This window comes from Trichomycterus rosablanca, chromosome 14, assembly GCF_030014385.1.
Source record: "Trichomycterus rosablanca isolate fTriRos1 chromosome 14, fTriRos1.hap1, whole genome shotgun sequence".
NCBI lineage: Eukaryota > Metazoa > Chordata > Actinopteri > Siluriformes > Trichomycteridae > Trichomycterus > Trichomycterus rosablanca.
The window spans coordinates 34451562-34471738 of NC_086001.1; the positions used below are offsets into that span (position 1 = coordinate 34451562).

General features: G+C 40.4%; 1 pseudogene; it reads left to right on the forward strand.

Moving 5' to 3' along the window:
- Positions 1-8505: 8505 nt before the first annotated feature.
- On the forward strand, positions 8506-11343 carry LOC134326321 (uncharacterized; annotated as a pseudogene).
- Positions 11344-20177: the final 8834 nt, after the last annotated feature.

A 20177-nucleotide genomic window follows, 5' to 3' on the forward strand; every position in this document is an offset into this window, starting at 1 on the left:
GTCTATGAACACACATTTCAGGTTTTCCTACTCTTTCCCTACTCCCTATAAAACTTGGGCACCACCTAAGCCCAAGCCCAGTGACCACACCACGTAAGCCTGCCAACAACCCAGGGAAAACCCTGCATTTGTGCCACTGTGTTTAAGCTATTGTAGCATTCTGTTAACTACAGATTTTAAATATGAAATTAAAAACAGTATTTTTATTCCAGGAAAATGACCACACGTCAAGGAGGGCTGCTGAGGTTGAGAGAGTCTCAGTGTCCGACAGAGAAGACCCGGGTATTGTAGATAACAGTATCTGCCTACATCTACTTCAGCACATAAGGATGGGTTTTCCATATTCTTGTTCAGGATAGTAGCAGCCGAGACGAACTTGAGAACAACAGTAAAGCTCTCCATCGTTTCTGTGTGGCAGCTCCATAACTGAAGGGCTGTCGGTGTAGAATCGGGTATGTGGGTATATGCCCTGCCCTTGTACATTGGCCGGTTAGCTCAGTTGGTTAGAGCGTTGTGCTAATAACGCCAAGGTCGTGAGTTCGATCCCCATACGGGCCACACCCACTGTTGGACTTGAACTAACAAACAAGTGAGCCTTCTCTAACTACCAGGTCCTATTGACCTGGGCTTCAAACATTGTCTCTGACAAGTGTGAGATCTGTGTACTTTGTTGGGTTGTTGTAATAACTCATCACAATAGTTAAACTGCACAACCCAACAAGTTAAAAAATCCCATCGTGTGTTCTGTCCAATATTTACACAGTGCTGGTTGCCAAATAACACTTTTCCACCTGCATTTGTCCTTTTCTTTCCTGTATACCAAAAACAGTCTACAACACGTTACAAAAACACTTGGGACAGAAGAGCCATAAACACTCTCTAATTTTTATATATTATAAAATCTGTACCAAAGCAACAAGCTGTAATTTATTTCTAGCACCACTAGATGGTGACGATGTCTGTACAACATTTTGAACTTTACTTTAAAAGTCAGTTCAGTGTGTTTTACTGTAGTAAGAATGAAAGTATGAGCTGATCTTTGTCTCATTGTGTAGCTTTGATGAAGAAAAAGACGCTGGGTCAGTGTGTAACAGGAGGTTTGGAGTGAAGGTGGGTGTGTGTGTGTGTGTGTGTGTGTGTGTGTGGATAAAAGCTTACAGCACCTGGTATGGCACAGTTTTTACTATAGAAACACATAGTCTGAGGTACAGGTACAAGTTCAAATGGTATTCAGTATTGTTTTAGGTCTTGCCCTTTTTTCCACAAAATATTCATCAGTTTGCTAGGTTATATCTGACACAATTATGGAAAATTTTGTATCTCCAATTCACATCACTTGCAAGTCTTTGGACTGTGGGAGGAAACCAGAGCACCCAGAGGAAACCCACGCAAACACAGGGAGAACATGCAAACTCAACACAGAAAGGACCTGGACCGCCCCACCTGGGGATCGGACCCAAGACCTTCTTGCTGTAAAGCGATAGTGCTACCCACATAGCCACCGTGCTTCTATAAGTAAGTGGAGCTGATAAAATGGACAGTGAGTGTAGAAACAAGGAGGTGGTTTTAATGTTATGGCTGACAGGCGTATATATTAGATTAATACTTTACCAAATTATATTATTCTGAGTTATATCTGAGTTTATTTATACAATAAAAATAATTTAAATACATTCTACATGCTTTGATAATAATTTGCTGGTACAGCTTTTCATGAAATAGGATACAATAGTTGAAGATTATCATTCAGTTACCACCATGATGAGATTACATCGACTATACTCTCCTTAGTAACAATCGAAACAACTTTGAAACTGACAGTTACCCCAGAAATCATAGTGAGAGTATAATAACATCATATTAACATTGCCAAAATTCTACTCCACCCTCCAAAAAACCCTCCTGTTGAGCCTAGGGCAAAATGCTTTTCAGAACACACGCCAAGACATGCTAGTAAAATTAAATGAGGTGTGATTCAGACTCTGCAGTGCTGAGATCATGGTGGGAGTATGATTTCAGCAGGCGTCATAAAAACACTACCCCCTTCTACTCCCTTCCCCCAATAACCCCCCTCCCCCAAAGGAACATTAAATATAAAGCGTTATACACCAATCAGCCATAACATTAAAACCACCTCCTTGTTTCTACACTCACTGACCATTTTATCAGCTCCACTTACAATATAGAAGCACTTTGTAGTTTTACAATTACTGACTGTACTGACAGAACCCCCACAGGACCACTACAGAGTACTCAGGACTGAGCACTGCAGTGACTCTGACATGGTGGTGGTGTGTCCGTGTGTGTTGTGCTGGCATGAGTAGATAAGACACAGCAGCGCTGCTGGAGTTTTTAAATACCGTGTCCACTCACTGTCCACTCTATTAGACACTCCTACCTAGTTGGTCCACCTTGTAGATGTAAAGTCAGAGACGATCGCTCATCTATTGCTGCTGTTTGAGTTGGTCATCTTCTAGACTGACATCAGTGGTCACAGGACGCTGCCCACAGGGCGCTGTTAGCTGGATGTGAAAGTGACAGTGAGGTGTTTAAAAACTCCAGCAGTGCTGCTGTGTCTGATCCACTCATACCAGCACAACACACACTAACACACCACCACCATGTCGAAAGAAACTCGAATGTCAGGCGAATGTCCAATATAAAACTATAAAACTTTACCACGGTTTCACTGTGTACACAGGCACAGTCATGCTGGTACAGAAAATACAACCCCAAATCAGAAAAAGTTGGGACAGTATGGAAAATGCAAATAAAAATGCAGTGTTCCTTACATTTATGTTGACTTTTATTTGATAAAATATTTCATGTTTATCTGATCAACATCATATCATTTATTAATAAACCTCCATTCCTGCATTTTAGGCGTGCAACACTTTCCAAAAAAAATTGGGACAGGGGGAATTTAGGGCTAGTAATGAAGTGAAAAAACTAAATAATTATGTGCTTTTAAACAGGTGATTGTAATCATGGTTTGGTACAAAAGCAGCATCCAGGAAAGTCTCTGATGAACAAAGATGATCAGATGATCATGGGGAGTTTATCAAACCTTTATCAAGCTCTACAATACAGAGTTACTGCACAAATGATACTTAAAACTTTACTGTGCAAAAAAGAAGCCTCATGTTAACCATGTCCAGAACCGGCGTCGACTTCTCTGGGCTCAGAGGCATCTAGGATGGACCATCACACAGTGGAAACGTTTATTGTGGTCAGATGATTCAGCACTTCAGGTCTCCAAAGCCAGGGTCTGTTGTGGTATGGGGCTGTGTCAGTACCAGAGTCTGTCATGGTATGGGGCGTGTCAGTACCAGGGTGTGTGATGGTATGGGGCGTGTCAGTACCAGGGTCTGTGATGGTATGGGGTGTGTCAGTACCAGGGTCTGTGATGGTATGGGGCGTGTCAGTACCAGGGTCTGTGATGGTATGGGGTGTGTCAGTACCAGGGTCTGTGATGGTATGGGGCGTGTCAGTACCACGGTCTGTCGTGGTATGGGGCGTGTCAGTACCAGGGTCTTTCGTGGTATGGGGGTTTGTCAGTACCAGGGTCTGTCATGGTATGGGGCGTGTCAGTACCAGGGTCTGTCATGGTATGGGGGTGTGTCAGTACCAGGGTCTGTGATGGTATGGGGCGTGTCAGTACCACGGTCTGTCGTGGTATGGGGCGTGTCAGTACCAGGGTCTTTCGTGGTATGGGGGTTTGTCAGTACCAGGGTCTGTCATGGTATGGGGCGTGTCAGTACCAGGGTCTGTCATGGTATGGGGGCGTGTCAGTACCAGGGTCTGTGATGGTATGGGGTGTGTCAGTACCAGGGTCTGTGATGGTATGGGGCGTGTCAGTACCAGGGTCTGTCATGGTATGGGGTGTGTCAGTACCAGGGTCTGTGATGGTATGGGGATGTGTCAGTACCAGGGTCTGTCATGGTATGGGGTGTGTCAGTACCAGGGTCTGTGATGGTATGGGGCGTGTCAGTACCACGGTCTGTCGTGGTATGGGGCGTGTCAGCACCAGGGTCTGTCATGGTATGGGGGTGTGTCAGTGCCCTTGGCAAAGGTCATTAACACTTCTGTGATGCAGCATTAATGCAGAAAAGTACATTGAGATCTTGGAGCAACATGTGCTGCCTTTAAGACGTCGTCTTTTCCAGGGACGTCCAGCATTTTTCAAAAAGACGATGCAAAACCACCTGCTGCACACATTACAAAAGCGTGGCTGTGGAAGAAGAGGGTACGAGTACTGGACTGGCCTGCCTGCAGTCCTCACCTGCCCCCTAGAGAGAATGTGTGGAGAATTTTAAAAGGAAAAATAGGACAACGATGAACCTGTACTGTTGCACATCTTAATTTATGAAAACTTAGCATTCATAATATGAAGAATTCTTGCAAACACCATAAAGACCAGGGTAAAATTCTTCCACTTGAAAGTAAAAGTTGTTCTGTGTTTATTAAAGTAGATTAAACCTGAATAATGAACAAAAACAGATTCAGATCTGAGGTTGGTACATTTCACCACATTACTTTTAATGATTAATATTCATACTCATTCTATGATGTATATTCAATAATTGAAGTAGAACAGTTCTAGACAAAGAAAACCATACAGCTTTACCTCCTGTGTGAATGTGCTGGTGTTGTTAGAGAAAATAATGCATAAAAATACTTTCCACACTTTTAACAGTGATGTAGTTTTTCTATGTTAGTTTGCTGATGTAGTTTAAGATTACTTTCATTAGCAAAAAACTCTGAGCGGTGATAGGGTTTCTCTCCTGTGTGAATATGCTGGTGTTTTTGGACGTTAACCTGTTGAGCAACACTGGTTTGATAAAATCTTAGATGTTTAGTGCAAAGACCTGCTGATTAATGATGCAATAAAGTTTAATAGCAATGTCTCCTTCTTCGCTGACTTTGTTACAGATCAGCATGGACAATCCACTTTGCTTACCAGCCATGGCAAATGCGGCATCTGTAATAATCCCACTAACTTTACTCCATGGTACTTTAATTTCATCAACAGCTGAGCAAACAGCAAGGACTAATTCGGTTGCTCTTGTTTGGCCTTTAAGGCTTTGGAGGTGAAGCATCTCTTCTGTTATGTTCATGTCAAACTGTCTTCCTCTCTGGGCAAATATTTTTTCATTATTTTCATAACACAGTCTGTAATAAACTCACCTTTTGTAAAAGCCATGTTTAGCCACTTCGTAGCTTGCTTTGGTAATCTTTTCATTTGACTGATGGGCCCTTCTGATAGCTTGTTGTACGCATTAGCATGTTTTGTCTCGTAATGCCTCATTACATTATGTTCCTTGAATGTTTAGACAGCCATTTCTTGCAGGGTCACATGACACCCCCTATAGCGACTGTTTTAACACAGCAGCCAGACACCAACCAAATCATTCAAATCACAGTGTTCATACTGTGACAATACCTCTCACAAATCTGGGGAAAGGATGAGATTTTGGGATGGTGCAATATTTTTAAAGGATGTCACAGCCTAAAGACTAATGGATAAAGGCTGAGTCACAAACCTTTTTGGAACACCATGTTCCTCCACAGAGTGAAGAAAAAATCCTAGGGCAGTGGATGCCTTGTTGTCTGACGCTGCTCCTAGATACGATCTATGTGTATAAATCCATTTGTACAAATTCTTGCAACTTGTCTTAGTGATTATTATACTGTATATTTGAGGTGACCCAGACCAGACTGGAACAATTCAACTTCTGTAGAAGTGACACTTTCCTCTTCAATTTGTTGAAAACAAAACAGATTGTTTTCGGCATCAGTGACAGAAAGATAAGAGAACGTCTATTAAGGGAAACAGAGTTAACCCTGGAGGGAGCTATTAAAATATGTCAAGCAAGCAAGCTAGCAGTACAGCATGTAAAGACATTCAACAAGCCTGGTTTACTTATTAATAGTGCAAATGAGGGAGCGGCCCGCGGTGCAGTCTTTTCAGACAAAGGGGTAAAACAAAAAGAAGCAATGTTTACTTGCAAACGGTGTGGTTCCCAGCATCTTCCAAAACAATATCCAGTATTTGGTAAGCAGTGTTCTAAATGCATCCTGCACTACAGAGAACAAAACTAAATAAGGAACTCGATAAAATTATTATGCTTGGAGTGATAAAGAAAACAGAAGAACCTACAGACTGGGTGAACTTCATGGTTTGTGTCAGAAAGATAAATAGAGATTAAGACTATGCATTGATCCTAAAGATCTTAATAAAAACATAAAGCGGGAACAAGCTGTTATTGAGAACATGCAAAATGGATGGTCTGCGAGCTCATATCCAATGTATTATAACATCAGAGGTGATCTATGCTACATAAATGGGCCCACAGTGCTTGTAACTTTTATAGTGTTCATTTGTATTCCTGGGTAAGGTAAGCTTCTGGTTAAAATATTTTTTGCTGTAACTTGTTCTAGACTCTATCTTTGTAACTTTGATTATTAACATTGCTAGAATTGAAGTAGCATTTAAGTAGCATTTAACTATTGTTAAAAGATAGTCTGTTGATGCATTAATCTGTGTTTTGCTGATTGGTTAAAGTGGCTTCAGGTGCCTATTGTTAGAGGTCTAGCTGTGAATTGAGGGGCAGGGCTAAGCTTAGTATAAAATTAAATCTCTTCTTCTCTATCACTAGGTTTTTTTCTACTAATCTAAACTAACTTGGGTAAGTACTATCAGTCTCTGACATTGTTCGATCTATCAAACTTTTTTCTCAGCATGTGCTACTCAAACATTCCTGTGCTTATATCTCACAGACCCTGCAGACATCAGAGGGCACATTATAGGAACAGCAATGCCAGCAACCTCATCTACCCCCAACTGTTGCAACAGTCTCAAACAGTGGTGGTAGGTGGGGTCTGGAACAGTCAATCAGCCGTCCAGAAAGCTGACTTTATCTCAGCTTTTGCACTTTCTCACAGCCTTGACTTCCTGGCACTGACTGAGACATGGATCACCACCGAGAACTCAGCAACACCAGCAGCCTTATCCTCTGCCTACACCTTCTCTCATACACCGAGAGGATCTGGCAGGGGTGGTGGTACAGGTTTGCTCCTGACCAGGAAATGGCAATTCACTACTGTGAATGTTTCTCACCTTAACATTTCATCTTTTGAATTTCACGCTATTACTGTTACTTTTCCGATTACTCTTCACATCATTGTCATTTACAGACCACCTGGCACACTGGGAGACTTCATAGAAGAGCTGGATGTTCTTCTGAGTTTCTTCCCTTCAGATGGAACTCCTCTGACTCTTCTTGGTGACTTTAATCTCCCTACACTTCAGTCCTCCTGTCTTCTTCCTCTTCTTTCATCTTTTGACCTCCTCTTTAACCACAGCCCTCCGACACACAAAGGAGGCAATCTTCTGGACCTGGTCTTCAGCCGTCCAGCTTCTGTTCTGGACCTCACTGTCACCCCACTCCACCTCTCTGACCATCACTTTGTGTCCTTCTCTCTCTGTCTCCCAACTCTTCCTACCTCCAACCACACTTTCACCCTTACAACACGCCCCAATCTTCACTCTTTATCTCCCTCCCTGCTGATCTCCACCATCCTAACTTCACTATCTAAACCTGACATGCTTGCTACCCTTCCACTCAACTCCGCAACTAATACTCTACTCTCTTCTCTTTCAACATCCCTCGATCAGCTCTGTCCTCCTACCCTCAAACGAGGAAAACCTTCTCACCCTGCTCCTTGGCTTTCAGATGCACTGCACAGCAACAGAAGAGAATTAAGGGCAGCTGAGAGAAAGTGGAGGAAATCTAAACTCAGTGTTGATCTCCACTCCTACCACGATCTGCTGTCCAGGTTCTCATCTGACGTGACCCTCAAAAACATCTTTTTACAAAGCTTCATGCTATCTTTTCCTCTCTTCTAAACCCTCCTCCTCCTCCCCCTTCTGCCTCTCTCACTGCTACTGACTTTTCAACATTCTTTCAGGACAAGATTGACAAAATCAATCAATCCTTCTCTCTGACTGACCCACTTTCAACTGACCCTCAACCCACCAACACACTCACCAGCTTCACCCCACTCACCATGGATGAGGTTACACTGCTCCTCTCATCCAGCAATCCCACTACATGCACACTCGACCCTATACCATCCACCATCCTCAAAGACATCTCACAGGACCTAATCCCCTTCATCACACCCATCATCAACAACTCCCTGACATCAGGTGTTGTCCCTACTGCTTTTAAGAAGGCTCAGGTCATTCCCCTTCTTAAGAAACCTACACTAGACACTACAGACATCAACAACTACAGACCTGTCTCACTCCTCTCTTTTCTATCCAAAATTCTTGAACGTGCTGTTTATAACCAACTATCTGCCTTTCTCACTCAGAATGATCTCCACGATCCGTACCAGTCTGGCTTCAAGGCAGCGCATTCTACGGAAACAGCACTTGTAGCTGTTACTGAGAAGCTTCATGCAGCCAAAGCAGCCAAACTGTCATCTGTCCTTATTCTTCTTGACCTCTCTGCAGCCTTCAATACAGTGAATCATGGCATTCTCCTGTCCACTCTCTCCAACCTTGGAGTAACAGGTTCAGCATGGCAATGAATGGCCTCCTACCTGGAAGGGCGCTCCTACCAAGTGTCATGGAGGGTATCCATATCTCCCCCATGCACTCTCTCAACCGGTGTTCCTCAGGGCTCTGTACCTGGCCCACTTATTTTCTCTATCTACACCTGCTCTCTGGGTAAGGTCATAGCCTCCCATGGCTTCTCCTACCACACCTATGCAGATGACACTCAGCTCGTTCTGTCATTTCCTCCTTCAGACACGCAAGTCTCAGCTCGCATCTCAGCATGTCTGCAAGATATCGCACAATGGATGTCGGCTCATCATCTGAAACTTAATCCCAGCAAGACAGAGATGTTGCTCATTCCTGGAGATCAGTCTCCAACCCAGGACCTAGTAATTTCTCTGGATGAATCCCAGATCAGACCATCTGATAAGGTAAGAAGTCTTGGTGTTGTCCTTGATAACCAGCTGACATTCTCTCCTCATATAGCCAACGTGTCGGTATAGAGCGTGTCGGTTCCTCCTGTACAACATCAGGAAGATTCGTCCATTTCTCTCCAGGGAAGCTACCCAGATTCTGGTGCAATCACTTGTAATCTCACGGTTGGACTACTGCAACTCCCTCCTGGCAGGAGCTCCCATGTCCACGATTAAACCCTTACAGCTCATTCAAAATGCAGCTGCACGTCTGGTTTTTAACCAACCCAAACACTGCCACATCACCCCACTGCTACGTTCTCTTCACTGGCTTCCTGTAGCTGCACGCATTCAGTTTAAAACACTGACGCTCGCCTACAAAGCCAAAAAAGGACCAGCCCCAAGCTACCTTCGTGGCCTAATCAAACCCCGCTCTGTACCACGCAACCTCCGAGCCTCTAGTCTCGCTCGACTTGAGCCTCCATCCAGGACTAAAGGAAGACAAGCATCAAGGCTGTTCTCTGTTCTAGCGCCGAAGTGGTGGAATGAACTTCCTCTGTCCGAACATCTGAGTCTCTTGCTGTCTTTAAAAAACGATTAAAAACCCACCTTTTTACTAAACACTTAGGCTTACTTGTACTTATTTACTAACATTTTGTTCCATTCTTTTCCATTTCAAAAAAAAAAAAAAAAAGCACTTTGGTTCTAACAGGTTTTAGCAGATTTGTGTTCTTCGACTGTTGTTTACCTAAACTTGAGAAATGAAATGTTCACTATAGAAGCACTTCTGTAAGTCGCTCTGGATAAGAGCGTCTGCTAAATGCTGGAAATGTAAATGTAAAATGTAAATAAATGGACAAAACTGAACAGAAATACCACAAAGCTTGTGGAATGACTTGCTGAAGAGAATTCATGAAGGTCATCTACAGTAGGTGTTGAGAAGTGCAAGAGACGAGCAAGAGACACTGTTTACTGGCCTGTAATCAATCAGGATGTTGAAAGGCTTATTAGCAAATGTGAAACATGTTAAAAACACAGATACAAACAAACAAAAGAGCCCATGCTGGTAGCTGACTTACCAACAGCACCATAGGAGAAGGTAGGAATGGATCTAGTTCATCTGAAAGGAAAAGATTATCTAGTTGTCATTGATTATTATTCAAACTTTCCTGAAATGGCACTTCTTTCAAGCACAACAGCAGGTTCTGTCATTATACAAGTGAAATCCATCTTTGCAAGACATGGGATTCCAAATAAGTGACAGTAGTCCATGCTTCAGTTCCAAAGAGTAGCACGAGTTTTCAATTCATTATGACTTTCAGCATGTCACATCAAGCCCTTTGTATGCCCAATCTAATGGCAAAGCAGAAAAAAGGTGTTCATATTCTCAAACAACTCCTCAAGAAGGCTGCTGATAGCAACTCTGACCCATATCTTGTGCTGCTCAGCTATAGAGCTTCACCTCTCAGCTATAGAGTACCACACTACTATTCTTCTCAAGAGAAAGACAACAAAGTGCAGAGTTACAGCAAAAACTCAAGCAACTAAAATACAAGCAGAAAACAGCTTATGATTGGTCTGCAAAATGTCTTCAGCCACTATCAATAAATGACATAGTCAGGATTAAAGGTCCTGAGACTTGGGACAAAAAAAGCCACTGTTCTTCAGGAAGTGACTCTAAGGTCATACATTGTTAAAACTGAGGAAGGACAACTTCTCAGATGAAATCGTTGCATTGGAGTGGATGATGCTGTTATCTATCTGCTGGACAGAATGTACTCCCATCTGGCCACTACAGGCAGCACTGTGAGGATTATGTTTTTTGATTTCTCCAGTGCGTTCAACACCTTACAGCCTGTCTTACTTGGGGAGAAACTTCGGCAGATGAAGGTGGATGGGTCTATCATCTCATGGGTAATGGACTACCTGACTGGTCGACCCCAGTTTGTGCGATTGCAGGGCTGCGTTTCAGACATGGCCATGTGCAGTACGGGGGCTCCCCAGGGGACTGTATTAGCACCATTCCTGTTTAACATCTACACCTCGTATTTCAGATACAACTCTGGCACATGCCATCTGCAGAAATACTCGGATGACACGGCCATCGTGGGGTGTATCAGGAATGGGCAGGAGGCTGAATACAGGAAGCTGGTTTCAGACTTTGTTGACTGGTGTACACTGAACAAACTGCAGCTCAACATCAATAAGACGAAGGAGATGGTGGTGGACTTCAGGAAACTCAGACCTCCCCTGTTACCAGTCACTATCAATGGAGCGGAAGTGGAGGTGGTTGACACAAGTACCTGGGTGTGCACTTGGACAACAAACTGGCCTGGAGTTTTAACACCTGTGCAGTGTTCATGAAAAGAACAGAGTCGTGTGTACTTTCTGAGGAAACTAAGGTCCTTTGGAGTGTGCACTAAACTCCTATGGACATTCTACCGGTCTGTTGTTGCTAGTGCCATATTCTATGCTGTTGTGTGCTGGGGCAACAGCAGCAATAAAAGTGCAATAAACTAAATAAACAAACTAATTAAGAAGGCTGGCTCTGTTGTAGAAGTCAAACTGGATTGTCTGGAGGAAGTGGCAGAAAAACGGACACTCAATAAGCTGCTTACCATAATGGACAATACATCACATCCCTCCACACTACAGTGGAGATCTTTTCTTCCCACTGCAGTAAGACTTTACAATGACTCTCCTTATTCCAGGAACACTACGGATCTTCTGCCGCCCGAACAGTGTTGACTGATTTTTTTTTTTTAATTATATATTTTTTCCCACTTTTTTCCCCCAATTTTTTGTCCCTATTGTAGTCGTGTCCAATTACCCTGATTGTGTCCTCTATACTGGTTCGACCCTTTGCCGCCACTCAACTGACTTGCGCCCCCTCTGGCACGCAATCAGTACAGCCTGCATTTTTCACCTGCACGAGCCGAGTTCATACACAGAGAGACACTGCGCACGGAGGGTCACACCCCCCTCAATGTTATTCCTCAGCCCTGTGCAGGCGCCGTCAGTCAACCAGCAGGGGCCGCAGTTGTACCAGTTATGAGGACCTATGCTCCGACTGACAAACGGGCCTTGAGCTCCCTTGAGATCAATTACTCCTCCCGTGTAATTCTGGACTGACCTCACCTTTCTCAGAATCATTCTTACCCCACCAGGTGAGATCTTGCATGGAGCTCCAGAGTGAGGGTGATTGACTATGATTTTGTATTTCTTCCATTTTCGAATTATCGTACCAACAGTGGTCTCTTTCTCACCAAGCTTCTTGCTGATGGTCTTGTAGCCCATTCCAGCCTTGTGCAGGTCTACAATCTTGTCCCTGACGTCCTTTGATAGCTCTTTGGTCTTGCCCATGGTGGTCGAGAGATTTGAACGGAAGAAACTGATTCTGTGACAGGAGTCTTTTATACAGGGACAAGACTAATTTGTGTGCCTCATGGGCACATAACCCGTCTGTGGGGGTCAGAATTCTTGCTGGTTGGTAGGGGATCAAATACTTATTTCCCTTAATTAAATACAAATTAATTTATAACTTTTATTTAATGTTTTTTTTCTGGATTTTTTGTTGATATTCTGTCTCTCTCTGTTAAAATAAACCTTCCATAAAAATTATAGACTGTTCAAGTCTTTGTAAGGGGGTAAACTTACAAAATCAGCAGGGGATCAAATACTTATTTCCCCCACTGTATATATTTCTCTTTAGTGAAATAATTACATATGCTGCTGTTTTTGCCCATGTCTTGTCTTTTGCCTATGTTCTGTTATGTCTAATTGTGTTGACTAATCTCTGTCCCTTGTGTAATTTGTAAAGTACTGTGACACTGCAATTTCCTTTGGGATCAATAAAGTGTTATCTTATCTTATATTCTAAAAACACATGAAACTTTTACAGAAACTAATGATGCTGAGTCGAGTTATACCCAACATCATCTGAACTCAACAGTTTCAGCACAGACACTGACTCTCACATTAGATATGAAACACAGAAAGACACTCCACAAGAACCTTAAAAAAACCTGATAAGTTATATTTGTAAGTGTGAAATAAGATTCTAGTGTCATGATGTTAATTCAGACAACAATTGATGTTAATGTTTAACTGTTACAAGAAGAAAAATGTAGCATTGTCATGTGATAAGGATGTTGTTACAATCTGTTCTTTTATTATTGCATTCATTAACACATTGTTGAAATGTTTAGTTCAATATCTACAAAGAAAAGGGGATGTACTGATATTCAAGTATTTGACATGATTGATAACTGCCACTAAAGGTCATTAGCATATTCATTGTAATGTAGGGATTAAAAACAGGAGATGTAAAATAAAGGAAACAAGGTTCACAGAACAAGCTTGTTCATTTTATTTATTTATTAAAGGTTAATTAACAAAACAAAGGTGAAGTTACAAAAGTTTAGAGTTTTTTTTTGGAATGTAACATGTTGAAATATGTGATTCATGTAACATGAGAGCAAGTTGGATGTGTTAACGTAAGTGCTAGTTTAGAATTAGTTCACTTAAGGTGTGCTCTCAAGTTATGTTGGGACGGTACCCGTCATGTAACTGTTATGTAACGTACACAAGTATAACCTGTTCTGTTTGAGTGCGGATCTGTTCTCTGTCTGTGTTTGTAGTTGTGTTGATAATTGAAGTTGATGAACGCAGGTGAGTTTATACATTTCCACACTTCTGTACTTCTGTGTATTGTTACTTTATGTAGTTCAAATTGTTGTAAAGCTGTTTACAGTTTAATAAACATTATCTACTGTATTGACAAAATCCACTACATTAAAGAAGAGCATTGCTTCTGTTATTAATGAAATACATTACAGATGTTTTTACTGTGGGAATTTGTTGTAATCGGATCTTAAACTTGTGTAAAGTGTCTATTCGGTTGTGTTTAGACCACATTTAAAAGTCTAATAAAATTAGCAAATCAAATTGTTATCAAGTGCCACCCATACATTCATAAAAACACTTACTCTAGTACTAATGTTGTGAGTTTGGAACAATTTTCCTGTAGGAATTTAAAATAATGGGATGGTACACTTGTGTAAACTGTCTATTCAGTTGTGTTTAGATCCCATTTTGAAGACCAATAAAAATTAAAATCAAATTGTTATCAAGTGCCACCCCTAGAGTTCTAAAGTACACTTACTCTAGTACTTATCCTGTGATTTTGGGACAATTTTACTGTAGTAATTTGAAATAATGGAATGGCAAACTTATGTAAAATGTCGATTCGGTTGTGTTTACACTACATTTAAACTCCAATAAAATTAGCAAATCAAATTGTTATCAAGTGCCAAGTATTTGGTATTTAGTATTTGGTTGTGTTTAGACCATTTGGTTGTGTTTAGACCATTTGGTTGTGTTTAGACCATTTTTTGAAGATCAATAAAAAAAAAATGGTTATAAAGTGCCACTCATACAGTAATGAAGAATACTTAAACTATTACTCATTGGGTGTGTTCTACATAGGCAGCATTTTACGTCATCCTACGCACACTCCCATGAATGAGCTGTTCGAAATCCTAGATGCCTTAATAAGCTTTAAAAATTTCAATTTTAATTTGACTCAAGAACGAGTGAGCATTGGAAGCGTCCTTAGTGATCAAGGCAATCCAAGCATTCAGTGTGGCAGCTCTTCTCTCACAGAAAAATAATAAAAACGGAGAAACAAATTGAGTTATTTTCAAATGTAAATTAATTATTATTGATTTTAAAGTTGTATAAACTTGCACACGTGTTTTTATTTGCAAGTTTGGGCTTGTCAGCGAATGTAACCGTTTTCGAAGTAGTGTGTTCGAATAACCTGACTTATAAGTCATTGACTTATTAGAATCCTCTCTACTGAGGCAGCTGCCTATGTAGGCAGTTAGACAGCAAGGCAGCTCACTAGGTTTTCAAACACACACATTGTGTGATTTTGGGACAATTTTACTGTAGGAATTTGAAATAATAGGATGCTAAACTTGTGTAAATTAGTTTTTAGATTGCTTTTTGCAGATCAATAAAGACAATAAATCAAATTGTTATCAAATGCCACCCCTTTTATCATGAAGAACAATTACTTTAGTACTTATCTTGTGATTTTAACACATTTTTATTGTAGAATTTTTAAGTAATCAGATGCCAACCTTATGTGAAGTGTCAATTTGGTTGTTTTTAAGACCACTATTTAAAAATCAATAAAAAAAGACAATCAAATTATTATCAAATGCTACCACTATGACCATGAAGAACACCTACTCTAGTACTAATGATGTAATTTTAAGACAATTTTACTTAGGGAATTTGGAGTAATAGGATGGTAAACATATGTAGTGTTTTTTTATTGTGTACAGACCACTTTTGAAAGATCAATAAAATCAAATTGTTATCAAAGTACACTCCTACAACCATAATGAACACTTACTGTAGTGCTCGTGTTGATTTTGAGATAATTTTACTGTAGGAATTTGGAGTAAACGTATGGCAAATTTATGTAAAGTGTATGTTTGGTTGTGTTAACACCACATTTTTAAGTACAATACAATATGCAAATCAAATTGTTATTAAATACCACCCTTACATTCATGAAGAACACTTACTAGTATTTTAGTACTCATGGTTTGATTTTTTTTTTTCTCAGTTTTATTCATTCGCTTTTTCACACGATACAAAGGAAATTATTCAGATTACATATTACAGCAATTTAAATTGTGTTGTACAATAAGAAACGGTTAAGCATAAATATAAATATGCAATATGACTCTGTTTTCCTGAGAATTACACAATTAAACGTGAGATAACTAGGTACACACAGGAAAAAACTAAACAAAACAAACAAAACAAAAAACAAAGCAAAACCCTGGCCTGTTTCATATTAGTGCCACACCAGTATATTATCCCAAACAAAGATCCTAATAAATGACTACATGATAGAGACTAGCTAAAACCAGAGGACTAGGAAGTCACTCTGGATAATTAACAGACTGCAGGTGCTCCACATATCTGAGAAAGGGCTCCCAAGTGTTCCTAAATCTAGAAAGAGAACCTCTCACTGTACTTGAGACCAATTTGTACCAATTTAACAAAATGAAAAATCTCCCTAATTCACAAAGAAAACGAGGGTGAGGTAGGCCGCTTCCACCACAACAGAATAAGCCACCTAGCCAAAAGAGTTGTAAAGGCAACCAAATCAGCCTCACATTTTGTCAACTGTAAAGGGGGAGAAGGAATTCCAAAAAGAGCTGTAAGAGCAGAAGGTTCAAAAATAATCCCAATGGTTCCGGAAAAGGTGTTAAAAATTTCAGACCAGAATTCATGTAAGGCGGGACATGTCCAAAACATGTGTATATATGAGGCTGGTGCCTGTTTGCATCTGTCACAAGTAGGGTCAATATTACGATCAAATTTGGATTGTCTAACCTTAGTTATGTGAGCACGATAAAGAATTTTACATTGAATCAGTCCAAGTTTTGCACAAATAGACGAAGTGTGAACTCGAGTTAGGATGTTTTGCCACATGTCCTCTAAGATCACACATTCCAGATCCTCCTCCCAGAGAGTTTTAGTTTTTAATAATGAAGTTGGGCATAATGAATGAACAAGGTCGAAAATGGTTTCAGGAAAGAATCAATAGGGGCCGCTGCTGGGAGATTTGGAAACACTGAGTTTATACTACGGACATCGCTGCGAATCTGAAGATACCTAAAGAAGTGCTGTGTAGGTAGACAATATTTCTCTGACAATTGTTGGAAGTACGCAAAGATATCCTCAATAAATAGGTCTTTTAGCATGTTAATACCCAGGGCGGACCAGGAGGAGAACACTTCATCCATCAAAGAGGGAATAAATGATGGGTTGGAAGATACAGGAGCTAAAAAAGAAGAGGTCTGCAAACCAAAATACCGTTTAAATTGTTTCCAAATTTTTAGAGTAGACTTAACAGTTATATTTTTTAGTAAAAGGCAAAGAGGAAAAATTAATAGGTGCATGAATGAGTGCTGCCAGGGAAGCAGGTCTACAAGAATTTGCTTCCAAAGTTATCCATGTGGGACAGTGTTGTGACTTCTCCAACTGTAGCCAACACTGTATTATTCTAATATTGGCAGCCCAATAATAAAACATGAAATTAGGCAGAGCTAGGCCTCCTTGAGACTTGGATTTTTGCAAAATATTTTTGCCAATTCTAGAAGTCTTCTTATTCCAGATAAATTCTAAAATAAGACTGTCAATTTTTTGAAAAAAGGATTGAGGAAGAAAGATAGGCAAGCACTGGAAGACATAAAGGAATTTTGGGAGGGAATGCATTTTAACTGAATTGATCCTGGCTGCAAGGGACAGAGGTAGTAATGACCAACGATTAAAATCTTCCCGCAGCCGTCCAATCAAAGGTTCAAAGTTGGCCTTGTAAAGATCCCCAAATTCTGATGTAATCTGAATGCCCAGGTATGTGATGCAACCAAAAATGGAGGAGGTCATCTGCATATAAAGAAGTTCTCTGCTCCACCCCTTCTCTTATTATACCTGTTATGTAAGGGTCTGACCGAATTGCTATGGCTAGGGGTGCAATAACAATGGCAAATAACAAGGGACTCAAATTGCAACCCTGTCGGGTAGAACGGTGCAGGGGGAACTGCTTTGAGTATATATTGTTAGTTCTAACTGAAGCCGATGGGGAAGCATAAAGCAGTCTCACCCAGGAAATAAAATTTTTGCCCAAACCAAACTTTTTTAATGTGTAAAAAAACACGTGGTGCAACCACTCCACCCGATCAAAAGCTTTCTTTGCATCTAACGAGATAACAGCCTCTTGCAGTTTTACAGAAGGGGGATTATATACCACATTAAGAAGACGATGAATATTAGAAAAGTACTGCCTATTTTGAATAAATCCAGTCTGATCTGGGGAAATTATTGAGGGAAGCACGGGTTCAAGGCGTAGGGCTAAAAGTTTGGACAGTAGCTTGAAATCAACAGGCAATAGGCTGATTGGGCGGTAGCTAGCACAGGAGAGAGGGTCTTTGTTTTATTTTAAGATTAACGAAATAGTGGCCATGTAAAATGTTGGGGGCAATTTAGATGAATGAAAAGATTCATTATATACATCGACCAGAATATTACCTAATTTATTAAAGAGCTTCTTATAGAATTCAACGGGATATCCGTCCGGCCCTGGGCATTTGCCTGACTGCATTAGATTAACTGCTTGGCGTAACTCATCTATAGTAACTGGCTCCCCCATTTTTTTGGATAATCCGTGATCCACATTTGGTACTTCAATTGAACTAAAAAATCTATCAAAGAATGATGAATCGGCTACCAATTCCGACTTGTATAAAGAAGCATAAAAATCCCTAAACTGATCATTTATTTTTTGGGGGTCTGACGTAACACCTAATTCGGTATGTATTTGAGGGATCTGATAAGCCACTGACGCTTGTCGCAACTGATAAGCTAATAACCTGCTTGCCTTGTCTCCATGTTCATAATGAGTATATTTGGATTTTAAAAGAAGATCTTCCTCCTGCTGAGAGGAAAGTAAATTAAATTCAGCTGTAGAGAAAGGCGTTTTTTATATGTATCTGAGGATGGGGAGGAAGCGTAAATTTCATCAAATTGTCTAATTTCTTCGACCAATACTGATAATTTTTGTTTCCTTTGTTTCTGCTCATTAGCTTAATATGAGATAATCTGCCCCCTTAAATATGCTTTCAATGACTCCCATAATAGTGATGGGGAGATCCCATCAGTTCTATTAAAAGCAAGAAAATCGTCAGTTTGTTTGGACACAAAATTGACAAAGTTTTCGTCAGACAATAAACGTACATTTAAACGCCAGGGAGGGCGGGTGTATTTATGTTTTAAAAAATGTAAGTCCATCAGTACTGGGGCATGATCTGATATGACTATTGCATTTTATGAACAAGAGTGTACTGATGGGATTAGACGATTATCTATCAGAAAATAGTCGATACGGGTGAAGCTGTGATGAACTGGGGAGAAGAAAGAATATTCTTTTGCAAATGGATTAAGGAAGCGCCAGGGGTCTGAAACAGAGAACTCCTTCATAAAAGATTGTATGGTTTTAGCTGACATTAACGGGTCTCTGTGCTTGGTGGAAGAACGGTCTAAAGTAGGATTAAGCCAACAAGTAAAATCCCCCCCTAAAATAAGAAAATGAGTTGAAAGCATGGGTAATTTAGAAAAGACTAATTGGAAAAAATTGTCATCGTCCCAATTTGGCCCGTAAATATTCGCCAGAATTACCAGAGTGCCACAAAGCTGTCCTATAACAAAGATATAGCGTCCATTTGGGTCGCTTATAATATCAGTACAGGTAAAACTAATTGATTTGTGGATCAGGATTGTAACCCCCCTCGACTTCCCCTGAAAATAGGAGTAAAATACCTGCCCAATCCATCTTGTTCTCAACCTAGCATGGTCAGATGGTTTTAAGTGTGTCTCTTGAAGATAAACAATTTGAGCCCTTAAATGGTGTAGATGGTAGAGCACCTTACTCCTTTTAATTGGGTGATTTAGTCCTCTACAATTCCAACTACAGAATTTAAGCTCACCTCCTGAGGAGGAAGATACACTATGAGTCATTATTGGACACTAAATATGATGTAATGAGTGTCATACACTGGGTGTGGAATAACAAAAATACCATAACAATGTAAACAGCCTAAAACGTGGTGGCCTGGGTTAAACTTAATAAACAACAAGAAAAACATAACAACGATAAACTTACCCCCCCAAGTCTGTGCTGAAGCGTCTCCCCAAACGAGACGCGCGCCTAATCTAATACTGAAAAAGTCTAACTTCTTAAACATTGAAAACTAAAGAAACTCACATGTAGTATATTTAACATACCATATACTGTATGTTTCACCAATACAGTAAAATTTTAACTTAGGTTTACAACATGTTTAGGAATACAAGTAAAGTGATATCGAAGGTTATAATAATAACAATAATAACCACTATCACTCATAATATTGAGACCATACATTATAATCTCAATAATCTTTAGTCAGAAGATATATCACACATTGCAGTTCTTACTCACAGTAGGGCTTAGTGTGTTCAGGTCCGCATCATGACGTACATTTAGTGTACCTGAGCTGACTAGTTGGCCATTTCGTCCTCCACTATGTCGGATCAGTACTTTTTAAGTTGGTATTGACAAAGGCCATAGCAGC